Below are 14,216 nucleotides of genomic sequence, written 5' to 3' on the forward strand. Positions count from 1 at the left end.
TATGCCGGAAAAGACAGCCAACCTGTTGAAGAAAGAAAACCATTGCAAGTTGTCAAAAGATTAGTAGATCCCATATAAAAAATACCGGTTATAATATGGGAACTGATAGGTATTACACATCAGTGGAACTTGCTGATGTGCTATATGCAGATTTCAAACTCACCTTGGTAGGCACTATCAAAGCCAACGCGAGAGATATCCCAAAGGAGCTGAAAGCAACAGATTCGAGAGAATTATATTCATCGAAGTTCGCTTTTACCGACCCGGCTACCTCAAAGCCACCAGTTACTGTTGTTTCTTATATATCCAAGGAAAAATCGAAGAAGAAGTTCTTCATACTGTCCACTCAACATCGAGATGCTGAAATAGAAGCTGGATCTCCTTTAAAAAAAAAAAAATTAAAAAAAGACGTACATAAACCTGTATTACAACTTGACAAAAGGAGGTGTGGACTCCATAGACCAAATGGCTCGTCACTATACTACGAAAAGAGGTACTAGAAGATGGCCAATGCCATTACTTTACACGCTGATTGATATATGCGCAATTAATTCATACACTCTTTACATTGAGAATGTTCCCACTTCTAATAAGGGAAAAATAACATACGTAAGATGTATCTACAAGAATTGGGAAAACAACTGGTGCAGCCTTTTGTAGATGAGCGTTCTTAGAATCTCCGAGGATTACAATTACCGATAGTGAATGCCATGGAACACATACTTGGTAGAGAACTTCAACGCCAGAATGTCAACATTCATGAGGAATCTCCTCTGAAGAGAAGATGTCACATCTGTGTGAGTCGCGTACTAGACAGAAAAGCTCAACAAAATATCACCAAAAGTAATATCAGATGTGCAAATTGTTTACTCAATTTGTGTAGAAAACACGCGCATACAAAAGTTGTGTGCGCTGGAACATCTTGCACTGTAAGTGATAACGGATAAACAAATGTGTTTGTTCTTTAAATGAGTAAAACTGTAACTCATACTCATTAAAACTTTTGCACAAACCACATGTGTTCGTTCTCTAAATGAGTAAAAGTGTAACTCATCCTTGTTAACTCATCCACTTAAAATAGTGGCTAAATAATCTAAACGAACTCTAGAAGGCTAATTGTAATTTCTAAGTTCAATAAATCATTTTTTGTTCATCTACAGGATGTCAATTTTTATTTGTTGGGCAATTTTTGCCCAACTTGGTAATCCACGGTACATAAAATATCTTGGTAATGGTAGGGTTAATAATCACTGTAACTGAAAAAATGTCCTTTTTGGTAATTTTTGAACACCCTGTATAAGGATACTTTCAGGAGAACAGGGTTAATATTTGGGATTTTTTCATCTTCCACTGTAATAAAGATGTGCACCAATTTTTAGAAAAATCTAAGATGGTCAGGTTAGATTTAGTCAATTCATTGGGTGATTTCGCATGGAATGTCGCCTGCTTAAAAAGTAGTTTGCAGTGCTTTGGGGAAGCTGCAGATCGGAAAACAATATTTCAGACATACTGGAGTCTTTTCTATGTGTGAAAATGACACCTTCCTCATAAAGCAGTAAATAACTACAGCAGCAATTGTCTACCTAAGTGATAAGACATCTCTAACTACAAGAAAGTAATACAAGTTACAGTATATACTCTTTTTTTTTTTTTTTTTTTGTATTATTATTTTGACAGCTACTAGCTAGGGATGGCCAATTCCAGAAGTTTTACTTTCCGGAATCCGGAAAGTAAAATCGGAATAAATCCGGATTTTTCTGAAATTCGGAAAATAACATTTCCGAATCCGGAAAATTTTGGCCATCCCTAATATATATATTCTTTGTTAGAGTCGTCAAGTCTAGGAGGCTTAGGTGGGCGGGCCATGTAGCTAGAATGGAAGAAAGGAGAAACCCTTTCAAAGTCTTGACTGGAAGACCAATCGGAAAACGACCATTAGGAAGACCTAGACGCAGATGGGAGGACAATATTAAGATGGGTCTCGCAGAGATTGGAATACAAAGTAGAAACTGGAAGCAGTTAGCTAAGGATAGAAGTCAGTGGAGAGCTTTTGTGAACGCGGCATTGAACCTCCGGGTTCCATAGGCCATAGAGAGGGAGAGAGAGAGAAAGAGAGAGAGAAATGCATTTTAACAAAGTTCGAAATACTACAAAAAAGCTTAACATCTTTTGAAACTCAGTTTATACATTCGTATATATATATATATATATATATATATATATATATATATATATATATATATTACCAATCAATTAGTGGGAAGGACTCGGCAATAGTATGAACGGAGTAACGTAAACAACATGGTAAGAAACTCAATCAAAAAACCAAATACAGTTCAACTACCCTTTTTAAAGACTTCTTAATAACCATTAGACGAGGAGATATTAGGGAAATATACAGTATAGGAAAGCCTTTAATATGTATACATACGCACTTTCTGTGTTTTCTGTTTACAAAGTTATTCCTTTGTATCTCAAAGTCGCTGAGTTCTTTGAGCTACCCATATCTATTTATTTTCTCTCTCTGACCATTTTGTATCTCAAATGTCTTGTGATTTTCTATCCATTTCCCCTTTGGTGGAAAATGGCTTCAGAAAGTGGGCAATGTTTGTAATTCAACAAAATTGTTTGTTTCGACCCCTTGTGATTAAAATAAGGAAACTGAAAAATGAAGGGAAAAAGAATGATCTGTAGTAAAGACAGTGGAGGACATCTTCACATATGCGCAGGTGCTTTCCTTATACATCGATGCTTTATACACTGTATAAATGGCTGCGTTGAATTAACGTTGGTTCTGTGTCATAATTAAATTAGTCATGTTAAATTTTGACACTTTCATGGTGCGACTTCAAATGCTTTGTATCTAAAGTAAACTATTAAAATGGCAGTCGTTATATCAACTATCTGACATGAGGAGTCAATTTAATATCACATAATTTATGTTTTTTCATATACAGTTGCCAAACACAACTCGAAAAAAATAGTCTTTTTTAAACGTACATAACTCTTACAAGTAATAATAAAATGTGAGAAACATCATTTAGAAGTGGTTACGAGGAATGAAATATAGTAGACGACGAAAAGGAACATAGAGAGCAAGCACAATAACATCAGATGACAGTACTTCTCTTCATGTAAATGCTTTTAGAAGATTTGTATGCTCACAAAACTATTTTCGTGAAATATTATGTGAAATACAATAAGTTGTTTGTTAACATATAAATGTCAAACATTCTGTGTAAAGCGTTACTCATACAAAACAATAATATTAATAATATTAGTTACTAGATACCTACTGTATTATATCCTTGGAAACAATGTACACTTTTAATATTACTTTGTAGGTATATATCTGATACACAGGATTTTGAGGCAGCCGTGTTGCTTTTGCTAAACAATTGTTCTTTGCTAAGCAATTCAAATGAAAAGTTTTGCTCACCGCTGACGAACATTAATATCTGAATATCTCCATTCATCCATACTAGCTGGGATGTTGTTTCAAACACATTATATACATAGAAAGATCACAGCAGTTGTACTATTACCATTTCCTCATTCCTTCGTACATTTACGTAGTTTTATAACACTGCCGTTCTGCTATTTTGACACCACTCAAAACCGTGTTTTCATACAGTATTGTACCAAAACTATGGTTTCATACGGTTTTCTGTCAAAACGGTGTTTTCATACGGTTTTATGTCAAAACGGCAACACTAGGCCTGTGTTAATCATAACACCAAATCCTTGGTATTGAAATAAGACAGTAAAGTGGCAGTTATGTGAGGATCACTGATCTGGGTTAAAATTTACTTGTTTCAACGCAATCCTGTTTTTGTTGTTAACCTATCTGTCTGTAGCAAACATGAGCACTTGTATTTAGGGTTGACTCGAGCTCAGGCTCATTATTTTCATTACGAGGCTCGTGCAAAGTAATTTCACTCAGACTGACAATAGTCCAGATTCGCACTTGCTTGTGCTTAGGTTTGCTGTCCTCAATAAGGCTCTCGCTCGCTTAATCCCGAACTCATTAACCTCATTGGACTCGCTCTCACTAAGCCCATGGCTAATCATAAGCGTTTGCCATGGGTTTTTCTACTCATGCGTACGCTTGGAATACGCTGACCATGTATTTAAATGTGGATGGCTAATCACAAACGCGAAAGAAATAAAAACGCGGAGAAAACGTCAGCTCAACCATATTTGGTGCGTTTCGGAACAATAGACCGCCTGCTGTTTAAAAGATGTCTCAAGGAAGTAAAAAAAGAAAGACGTGTTGCCAGGCAAGGGGATTTTAGCAAGAAACAGCTGCTTGGAAGATGCTTTGTGCAGAGTATTGGAACTCTGCTATTATAGACCTGGACCTGGCAAGAAAGACCTAGAAACCCTGACTGGCTCGCAGTATGATTTATAGCTCTGGAGAAAGTAAAATTACCGAATAGCCACCTTAGTCGCGTTCGCTATGGGGGCTAACGCTTCGAAAACGCATTCTCAAATAGCCTAAGCTTAACGGTTCAAATTTGCTATTATTAGTAAGGTATTCTCTCGTTCGTTGGAGCTATAGTTCACTATCAACTTACAGAATTCGAGTTCAAACTTTTTTTAGCGCTCAATTATCAATTCCGAGACCGGTTTCAGATCTATAGTTGTATCTTGATGGCACTCGCTTCGCTTGAATTCCAGCATTTTTACTATATAGTCGTTCTGAAGGGCAACGAAATAAGTCAGAAACTAGTTATGCCTGCAAATGAATGGGACTTTCCCTGGTTAGTGAGAGTTTCCTGATATATTCATTGTTGATAACAGAGCGTTAAGGCAAACCCATTTCTTCTTTCTGATGACAGGGCTCCCCTACACCGCAAAACAGTGTACGAAGTGGAAAAAAGCAGAGGCGGTATGTTTTATTACGATTTTGACTCAACATACCGGCTATTTAAATCTTGTCTTGATCACTGAAAAACCAGAGAGGGCATGTCCTCATTACTGAAAAACCAGAGGTGGTATGGCATACCACCGTATACCGTCTCATTTCGACCACTGGCGCAAAGTATCGAAAACCCCCACAATCCGACAAAATACAATTCAAATCCGTCAGTTTTTTTTAAAAAACAAGGAAATGGCACCAGTCCCTGTCCTGTCCTTCATTCGGGAGCGAAACTAACTCTTCTCCACAATTTTCCGTTCAATTAGAGAGAACACATGGCAAGAATCTATTCCATGGCCTGCACGAACGAGACTGACATCAATTGTTGGTAAGGCAATATATAAAAGAACCACTAGAGGGCATCAGGTGCGAGTTCGTAATAAACTAAAGATCATTCAGTTAATTAACAAGTTAGCTTCGTTACACACTATAGTAAGCTTTCAAACTATGGAGATGCAAATATTGAAACTGGAGGTGACAGATCTTTCTATAGCAGAATCAGTTCGAAGATAGAACTTACTTGTGGACACTGAATTCATATCAGAAAGTAATTCCACATTACCTGTATTTTCTGCATATAGTAATAATCAATGTTCTACATCTTGTTTTAGTAAAGAGATTGAATAAGAACGCAGATGGAACATATTGTCAGGAATGTCAGAGTCCTCGAACCATTAGAATGAAACAGCTCGTAAACTATAGCAGATAAAGACATGCAGTTTCTTGCAACGTGTTTTACAACCCTCCAAGTTTTATTAAGTTGTGATAGTTGGGTATTATCCTTATTATAGTGATCATTGTAATGACATTAATGGTTCACATGTTTTTTTGTTTTTTTTGTAAACTTGCAGATTATGTTGTGAGCGACAATGTTGACAGCACAGGAGAAGGCCCAATGTGTATGGTAATATGCGGAGTCTGGTAAATCATCAGTAACTGTGCAGTGACAATTCCGCCAGAAGTATGGGCGAGATCCGCCATCAAAACAATCCATAATTAGGTTTGCTGCAAAGTATTTAAAGACAGCGTAATGGATTTGCAGCGGAGTGGATGACCAGGTGTGGCTCACGACACTTCACGGTTACAGGGCCTACTTACTACGACATGATTCATGAGTACTTACTCCCTCAGGTGTTGGAACTGCAGTCACACATAATATTCCAGCACGATGGAGTGTCCTCATTGGTCTCTAGATGTGAGGGACCTTTTTGATAGACATTTCCCTGGGAGATAGATTGGCCGCTATGGACAAATCTTTTGGCCACCACGTTCCCCTGATATCACCTCCTTGGATTTTTCCTTTGTGGGCGCGTCAAAGATCGTGTTCAGGAAACCCTTGTTTCAGATATTGCTACGCTTCGTACTCGAATTACCAACATTATCCAACAGATTAATGTTCATACGCTGCAGCGTGTACGGATGGAGATTGAATATTGTGTCGACGTCCTTAGGGGAACTAACGGGGAAGTACGTGAGAAGAATTGGGAATGGAAGTGTAATTGTGAATAAAGTTAGACAGTTGTAGAGCACGTTGAAAAAAAAATGCATGTGTCTATCTGCTATAGTTTATCAGCTATGTTTCATTCTAATGGTTCCAGACTTTGTGGACACCTTGGAGAGAGAGAGAGAGAGAGAGAGAGAGACCATTTATCGTTATCTACGAGCGTATTTAGAAACGTTTGAGGTCCGACACTGAAATAGTGCCGTCTATCGAAGAAATAAGGTATCAGTTTGAAACATCTATCTGCGTTAATTCATTGGAAACAGCCATTTGAATTAGTCGCCGTACGTTGAGCTAGCATAGTGAATAACAACGTTCCAGTGAACATGGCTGCCACATTTGCAGTGAAGAGCTGTGACTTCGAAGAGATTAATCACCCCCGGTTAAGCGCAGATTTAGTACTGAAGCATTAAGGACAACAGTAGCGTGAACTGGAGTATTGTCATGCATTAAAGGAGCTCAACACAAGGTGACTGATTCAAATGACTGCCTCCACCAAACTGATAACTGGAACTGATACATTAGTTCTTCCATAGATGGCACAACTATCCATGTACGGCTTACAACCAATGGCGTGATGTTTCAGTGTCAGTCCTGAGACTTTTGGAAACACCCTGTATTTTGTTTTTGCTCTCATTCCTGTCGATTGATTGGTAGATGAATATAACGTTACCTAAGACGTTCGATTGTTATGTATAGCGTAGTTTGGAAATATCAAATACTGGCGATCTTCTGAGAACTCAAGAACTTACATTTTGAAACTAGGGATGGCCATAACCGGTTTTTGGCTCTAAACGGATCGGTTCTGGAAGATCCGGTTCCGGAACCGGTTTTTTCGGGTCCAGGTCTTAAACTAGTTCCGGAACAGGTTTGTCAGATCCAAATCTGGAACCGGTTCGGAACACCGGACTTTCAAGAACCGGTTCCGCCGGAACCGGAACTTTGTGGCCATCCCTATTTGAAACACACACACCAGCGACCAATAATAAACATTCTTTCTTCCCTTTTCTCTCGTAATCGACATAGTGACTTCAACTGCCGTTCTTCAAACTCGATAGTAGCCGAAAAATAACAACTGTATCAAGGACCACAAAGCCTTGTGACCGTACTTATTATTCAAGGTTGCGGTCAGGATCAACGATTCTACGAGCGAGGGAATCGAAATATCTTCCGGACCAGAAGCGCCGATTTCTCTGTAACTTTGGGGGAACCCCTAACTAAGGTAAACGCGCCTGAATTCGACAGGCACCCGAATTCGACATACCTGTGCTTAAATGTTGTGAAATAAGCGTAAGATGTCATCCCTGCGATCGTGAATAGAAGTGGCAACATTATGGGAGTGTCTTTTCTCATGTCAAAAGCACGGTTACAGTAGATGAGTCATACGTATGGAGAAAAGAAGGACATTGTTGTGTCTGTGACACACTCTTCGAGAAAAAACACATAATCTTAAGAAAATCATAAGACGGCAGGTTATTTTCGTAAGACTTTTATTAAAGTTAGATTTGCTTCAAGCAAATAGTGGTACTTTAATGTTGTAAAGGAGTTTCAATCAGTGCATTTTGTTTTCTTCTGTGAGGACAAAGGTTGTGATGTAACATGAACGGAGGGTTGTCGAAAACACGAGTCTTTATTTGTAACGTGAACCGGATTTCGACAAGGTTGTCGAATTCATACTCAGTAGTGCAAATGTAATTTTAACTGAATATCTAAACGTACAAGTATGTTCAAAGTCTTTCATAAAGCTATTTGTTGCATAATTCTCCGATAGTTGTAACTCAGGTCGATATGGAAGTCGAAATCAGGTTCCTGCATGTCGAATTGAGGATCATCGAAGTAACTACTCAGTTCAGAAAATTTGAGTTGTGTTCTTTTGCCCGTCTGATAATTTCTGCATAATAATAAAACAATATTTGAAGCTGAGAAGAGATTACTACTAATAATAATGCCGACTTAATGTTTCACATGGATATAATTGAAGGTGTCGAATTCAGACACCGCAACTATCGAAACCAGGTGAAGTGTGTCGAATTCGGGTTCCATTGGCGAGTTCCAGTTTCATAAAAAAATTTAACATTAGCATTTGAGCCTTGAAGTGACTTTTAGTATTAGTAGAGACTGTACATTTCAAGGAAAAAAATGGACCAACACCGACCAATATTATGGCCACAGTAGGCAATTGATTTTGAAAAAGGTCCTTAACCTGTCGAAATCCGGTGCGTTTACCTTATGCTATAACTTTGAGGATTTTAACACGAATTGAATTGAAATTATTCCAAATATTGTACACTCATAAATACAATGGAGGCACATGAGCTTTGAGGGCCCGAGCCCCGCCATGATCGACGCCCTTGTCCCAGACATATAAGTACATGAGTGTAGAATTCTTACTTTTTTCCAATTTTTCATTTTTTAAAACAATTTTACTCTTAGATATCTTTTTGTTTGATACAATCTTTAAGTTAATTAGAATAATTTAAGCATGTCTTTCACCACTGCCCCTCGCTAGTTCTTACAATTTTCAGTTTTGGCAATTTTGCTTCCGGAGCATTTCGGTTACAGCTCACACTATAATGTTTAAATCAATTCCATTATTGAAACATGGCTTTATAGAAGTGGACATGGCATTATTTGTCGACATAAGACGAATACCCGAAAGGGTTGAATATAATAGATTCTGTGAAATGCTGTAGGCTCTGCTGATGAGCTGTTGAGAATGCCAATTGCCCTAATGTTATGTGGATTATTATACATATGAATTTCTGACACTTTCCATTGTTGCTAGGTTTGATTGTGTTGCGGCCTGTAAATACAGTTTGTCCGTAAAGTTGCGCAGCCCAAAGTTTGATTGCGTATATCTTTTGATCTAAGAATGATAAAGACCTGAGACTAGAAACAAATGTAAGCGTGTTCTATGTAGATATTTTCGAGATCATGACTAGTGCTGGAACTTGTAACGTTTTTGTATAGTAACGAAAAAAAAATATGTGCAAAATAAAAAATAAAAAATGTGCAAAATGAAGAAAATCAATATTCAGTTACAGAAAACTGATTTCCTATGGGTGAATTCCTGTGTATGTGTGCAATATACATCAATATTTATCCATTGATGAGCAAATGTGACAAAGTTGATGCAGTGTTACCATATAAAAGGGCTGTTTAATGCAAGTCCGTAAATTGGGTGTTTTTTTCGCAGAAACGCCACCCCTGACAACACTGTTGTAATAAAATTACTGCAACAGGTGTGTATTAGGTTAATTAATGATATGCAATGAGAATTTGCACATAATTGATATAATAACATGAATTTTTATGCAAAAATTTGCGATATCAAACTTTGGGTTGCGCAGCTTTACGGACACACTGTATATTGTTTTTATCGTTACTATGACAATGAGAACTGGTCAGCTATCAACGATTCTGTGAATGATAAAGAATTCAATACACAATTTGCCTTCTCGATAGTGGCACGTTCCGCTTGTCTCTTTTTGGAGTTATTACATGTTTGTGATATCAAGTGAAGTTGATCCTAAGTCAAACTGACTTTGATACCTCGGAATTAGAATTTCGTACCAATTAGGTTATAGTATGTTGATTTTATTCGCGTCACATGTTTGAAATTAATCTTTATACATGATGAGAAAGGGTCAAAGCGGTCGGTACCTTCTCATAAAGGACAACAGCTGTTTTATTTTCTTTTGATCATGGTAAAGCATTGCACTACATGATCTTATGCAGTCAGTATATGTTCCCCTTCCCTCTCATTTCCCTCTCGCAATTACCATTATATCTAGCCCGCAATGTCCATCCAGTGTTAACGTCACATAATATACAACAGATGAATCCAATGCAACACTTGAAGGGAATGGATGAGTGAGCAGCAGAGTTGCCAAGCACAGAGAACAAAATTATCGATTTTCGTCTTTAAAATTATCGTGTGTTACAAAAATTATCGTATATTCGTTGTGCACGTGATAATTGCAGACACAAGTATAGTAATACTACTAATAACAATAATATATAATAAACTTATGTAGTAATGTTCAGCTTCGAACTCCGAATTGGCGTTGGGGCCGCGGTGGCTCAGTGGTAGAGCGTTCACCTCTGGTGCTTGGGATCTTTGGTTCGATCCCTGCCTCCGCCAAGTGAACTTTGTGGTGGACAAACACCGTGTGCGTATGTTTCCTCGGGGTTCTCCCGTTTCCTCCCACTTTCTTCATTCCATCATTTTCATTCATTACTCATCATCACCGTCTCCTTTAGCCTAACCGGCATAAACGTAGGACGTAAAACTCAAAGATTTCATTTCATTTTTCCGAATTGGCGTTACTGTCTACACCATTTCTTAAAAATCGTTATTAACACTACTGTCAACAACAAGAATATTTCCACCTCTTCGTAAATGTAATTGAATTTAAAGAATGAATACAATGTTACCATTTGCTAATTATCAAAGCATTATTGATTTATTTTAACAGGAATGATGGTTAAAAACCTCAGTGTGTGTGTTTTATAATTATTTAATGCACATCTACAATTTCTTTGCAACCTGCAAAAACCTGCAAAAAAATACAGAAACCTGCAAAAAAAAAAAAAAAAAAAAGGCGTTCTAAAACTATCGTATGTTCACCTATTATCGCAAGGGCGTTATCGTAAAAAGCATTAACGCTTAAATTATCGTATGGTTGGCAAGCCTGGTTAGCAGTTGTTTAGTTATAAACTTTGATAGATAGATGTCGCAGTAATCGAAGAAAACGAAAAGAAAGAGAAAGAAAAAAATGATTGGTATCTCAGTAAACTATCAGAAAAGTCTCGTAGGATTGTGAGTAGATATGGAAAGAAGTTGGCTTTTCACAGAATAGAGGGTTTTCCATTTTTTTAAAAAAGTAGATTTTCTTGATAAGAAACTGAAATTTACGCACTTTTCACTTTTTATGACTTTCTTATTCAAGTAGCATTTCTGTTTCCCTGCGGAAGATTCTACAACTAAGAAAGCGCATATACGATATGTAATACTTGTGCATCTTATACTCAATCCGGAGCTGGCTATCTCGTTTTCAAACTGGCATTGTAGTTGCTGGACGTTATACATCTTCACTGCAAAAAATACAGAAACTAGTTTTAGACACAGTAGGATACTGTACACATTACCAACACTCTTTGAACACCTAAAGATGATACACATTACCCCTTGTAGATACTATGTTGTCCAAGTATGTCTCAGATGTATGTACAAAATGTTCAAAATTATGTCATCACTTTGTTTTTGAACTGTTTGCTGAGAAGAAGAGTTTTAAATATGTCGAACTAGATACTGTTTTCGGAAAATGAACGCTTTTGGACACGAGAAACACACTTTATAAACAGACACTTGATATATTTCCCCCTCAACATCTGTAATAAAAGTATTTAAATGCTGCTTTATTATTTACAGTGTTCGATACTGCTAAATGTTTGTTTTATTGGTTGCGTAAATTCAACCTGGGAGATAAGGAAAATGTACCATAAACCAAGAAATAGAAACAAAACCAGTTCTCCGTTCGGGGAATTGATCCTGAGTTTCAGAGAGTTCAGTTTACTGAACTAAAGCCATAAATACTTCAGGTCATCATTATTAGTTACTGAATTCCTTCTTTACTGTAAGGAGGCGCGGTGGCTCAGTGGTAGAGCGTTCATCTCCGGTGCTTGGGATCTTTGGTTCGATCCCAGCTCGCGCTGTGTGGACTTTGTGGTGGACAAACACTGTGCTCGTTTGTTTTCTCGGGGTTCTCCCGTATCCTCCAACTTTCTTCATTTCACCATTTCATTCATTTCTCATCATCACTGTCTCCTTTAGCCTAAGCGGCATAATCGTGGGACGTAAAACTCAAAGATTTCATTTCATTTCTTTTCTTTACTGGAAAATGGTATCAGGAATTTTGAAGTAAGAAACTTGTAGATAACGCTTTAAACGTTCACCTCTTCAACTGTCGATAGCCTAGAAAATTCTGATCAGCAGCACGAAAAGGATCACACGCTAGAAGTTTCAAATTCGCCCGGTAGATGTCAGACGCTGGGGTAATGTTTGCTGCAATCTAACGGCGCTATGTGTAACTTCTACTATCTTCGTTTCCGTAGTGTTAAATGGGTTATGGTTAGCTACCGCTAAAAACACCGTTACCTGTAAGAATAATGATATTAACTCCTTAACACCGTTAAAGAACTTGGTAGCGATAATATTTCTAGTTTTCTGTGGCAAAAAAGAACAGAATTTGCTTCTTAGGACTCAGTATTTAGATTTTTGGGCTTTCGATATCTAAGGCCATTGAGCCTGTCACGTTTTGAGGGATGACGTCCCTCGGCGAGTACACTACCCGGGGAAAGGAAAGGAAGGAAGTGGTCTGGGACCTGTAATTTAGGTACCACGCCGGCATTTGACTGGTGTGAATGAGGAAAACATAGGAAAACCTCATTCAGGGTGGCTGGCCTGAAAAAGTGTTTTACATTTTTTCGACCGAGTGCTCTCACCGGGAAACGAACCCGGGACTGCTCGCCCCAAAGGCGAGAGCGTTGGCGACTACGCTACGCGGGGCCAGACTTTGCTTTTCTTTAGGACTTAGGGTCTATTGTATAATGTACGTACTTAGTGAGGGACGAATGAACGGACGTAGGACTAATAACACAATCCTATGAGTCCGATTTGTGTGATCCTCACAAATGTTATATATAGTTATAATGAAGTTTTAGTTTATTTATAATCTTTAAACGAAATGCTCTTGTTCGACGAACTCTACTACTTTTCCAGAATACTTATTATCATTACAAGAACAGTTATAAATAGAACAATATCAAATAGAAGTAGGAGAAGAGAAAATAAAACAGGTGACTAGTTTTCGGTACCTGCGTGTTTTGTTACCACGATATGAAGTGCTAACGAGAAATAAAAACAAAGAAGGGAATAGCGAAAGAAATATTTAGGAGGAAGAAAAGTCTATTTTGTGGGATCTTGAATAAAGTTGATAAAAAAAAAAAAAAAAAACATAAAATGTTTCGTGTACTGTATTGTTCTGTGTGGGTCAGAAATACGGACATTACGCAAAAATTATGAAAAACCCCTAGAAGCTTTCGAAATGTGGATATGAAGAAGAATGAAAATAATTGGTTGGGTCGAACGGAAAATGAATGAGAGGGCATTAGAAATGGTAAGTGAGAAAAGAACAGTTTTAGATACTATTGAGAAAAGAAAGATACAGTGGTTGGGACATTAGCTAAGAAGGAACTATATGATGAGGAACGTGCTGCAGGGTATGGTTGGCACGGAAGAGAGGGAGGGCGCAAAGGAAACAACAATTAATGAACGATATTAAAGCAGAGAAATCATACTTGAAGACGAAGAAGTTAGCGGAAGACAGCGGATCATGGAGGGCTCTCAGTTGCGACTGGTGATGTGTCAATAATGACAAAATACCTATGAAGATCATAATTACCAACTACGTTGAAAATTAATCTAATAGTTCTATAAACAATTCGTTCGGACTAGAAAAAAGATTTGCACTTTCTACTTATTATGATCAATTTTCTTTTGTTTTTGGTTTTTCAGGTTCTTCACTATAAATATGCCACATTGACTTGACACCTAGTCTTCCGTTTCAGGCGCTGCTATCGGCTGAAGGAATTCCACTCTCTTTCGCTAAGGCTCTCTCGCTTAGCAGCTGCTGAACCCTTATTGGCTCAACACGTGGGTGTGTCGGGGTGTGAGCTCTAGTTCGCATTTTTGCCACGGCTCAAGTAATTTTGGCAGCACAATAGTGTGGC

The sequence above is a fragment of the Thermobia domestica genome, chromosome 4 (genome assembly GCF_964235325.1).
Source record: "Thermobia domestica chromosome 4, izTheDome1.hap1.1, whole genome shotgun sequence".
NCBI lineage: Eukaryota > Metazoa > Arthropoda > Insecta > Zygentoma > Lepismatidae > Thermobia > Thermobia domestica.